Source organism: Otolemur garnettii, unplaced genomic scaffold (assembly GCF_000181295.1).
Source record: "Otolemur garnettii isolate 467f Iridium unplaced genomic scaffold, OtoGar3 scaffold00001, whole genome shotgun sequence".
Taxonomy (NCBI): domain Eukaryota; kingdom Metazoa; phylum Chordata; class Mammalia; order Primates; family Galagidae; genus Otolemur; species Otolemur garnettii.
The window spans coordinates 23,995,298-23,997,353 of NW_003852396.1; the positions used below are offsets into that span (position 1 = coordinate 23,995,298).

The 2,056-nt window shown below is 41.8% G+C and overlaps 1 protein-coding gene across 2 annotated transcripts in view; it reads left to right on the top strand.

The window, feature by feature from the left end:
* The window catches only part of NARS2 (asparaginyl-tRNA synthetase 2, mitochondrial), a 160,685-nt gene that overhangs the window by 126,174 nt on the left and 32,455 nt on the right, over positions 1–2,056 (top strand). The gene's annotated exons all lie outside the window — the stretch shown is intronic.

Here is a 2,056-nt window from a genome sequence, read left to right on the forward strand (position 1 = left end):
CCTGTGGTCCCAGCTACTTGGGAGGCGGAGGCAGGAGACTCGCTTGAGCCCAGGACTTGGAGGTTGCTGTGAGCATGATGCCACAGCACTCTACCCAGGGGGACAGCTTGAGGCTCTGTCTCAAAAAAAAAGAAAAGAATCCTTCAAAACAGGATGGTGCCTGTGGCTAAAGGAGTAGGGTGACGGCCCCATATACCAGGGGTGGCAGGTTCAAGCCCACCCCCAGCCAAAACTGCAAAAGAAAAAAGAATCCTTCAAAATAATCTTATTTCTCTATTAGCATACGGTACTTGTTCACGTGTAGAAAGCTTTTGTTTGATGTTTGCGTGACCGTACTTAAAATGAAAATTAATTTTGAAATAGAATTGAATCATTTAGAATAGCAGTGATTAAAGGATTATAGTCTCCCAAATTTAGGAAGATGAAAATTCTAAAAAAGAGTAATCCTGGCAGTCTGGGAGGTCATGGCACGTGCATTGCTTGAGCTCAGGAGTTTGAGATCAGCCTGAGCCAGAGTGAGACCCCATCTCTAAGAATAGCCAGGCATTGTGGTAGGCACCTGTAGTCCCAGCTAGTTGGGAGGCTGAGGCAAGAGGATCACTTGAGCCCAAGAGTTTGAGACCATGGTGAGCTATGACACCTTAGCTCTGTCTCAAAAAGAAAAAAAAATTCTATAAAAGAGTGGTAATCATAGAATATTACTGTAGAAATCAGTTAGTCTGGTGTTTCCCAAAGTATATTCAGAGTAATGTTAAAAAGTGCTAACCAGGCTCTGCTACCATCGATCAGCAGTTAGGGCGCCAGCCACAATGCATTGGAGCTGGTGGGTTTGAACCCGGCTGGGGCCTGCTAAACAACGAGGACGACAACAATGCCGGGCATTGTAGTGGGCTTCTGTAGTCTCAGCTACTTGGGAGGCTGAGGCAAGAGAATTGCTTAAACCCAGGAGTTTGAGGTTGCTGTGAGCTGTGATGCTACGGCACTCTACCCAGAGTGACATGGTGAGACTCTGTCTCAAAAAAAAGTTATATAACCCCTCAAAAGGGGTTATGTGCTCAAATAAGTTTAGGCAGCATATTAAAACTCTAACTTTTTAGTTGAACTGTTTATAGAGACCTTTAGTTTATGAACCATGTTGGAAAGCACTGCTTTTTTTTATTTTTTAAGAACTCTTTCTTTGAATTTCTTTTTTTGTAAAGAGAAGTGTTACTTTGTTGCCCAGGCTGGACTTGAATTCTTGGACTGAAGCAACCCTTCACATCAGCCTCCCAAGTAGCTGGGACCATAGGTGCCTGCCACTGTGCCTTACCAAGAATTCTTTTTTTAAAAAAATTTTAAAATATTTAATTGACAAAGATCGCATATATCAACAGATATGGCATGATGATTTCATATACATATATGTTGTATAATGTTTATTTTATTATCACAATCAAATTAACACATCTGTCAACACCCAACACCATATTTAAGATGCCTAGAATTCGTTCATCTTATAATTGAAAGTTTATGCCCTTTTATCAATATCTCCTCATTTCCCCCAGGCCCTGGCAACCACTGTACTACTCCACATTTCTGTGAAGGAAGTCCTTTATTTTATTGTCAAGGATCTAAGTCCACTGAGTCCACATGATTTATCAGTGGGCGTGTGTATAGTCTCACGCAAGGCTCCTCATTCCTATTCCAAGGTTTTCTTCTATAATTAAAATCTTGCAGAGGTGCAGAGAGGCCAGTGAAAGAACTATGAACAATTTCAAATGGAGAGAAAGAGGATGTTATACCTCTGCATAGTCTTTGCATCTCTCTCACCTCTTCTTATTCGTGAGAGGGACCCATTACCAACTCTTTGGAAGTGCTCCGAGCTTTCTCTTTGTTCTTAAATAAAATGTTTCTTTGTTATACTAAAAACAAAAAGGATATTCCCAGAAAAATGGGACTAATATGGGAATGTTAAGAATGTAATATCTGGCTCAGCGCCTGTGGCTCAAGTGGCTAAGGCGCCAGCCACATACACCTAAGGTGGCAGGTTCAAATCCAGCCCGGGCCCACCAAACAA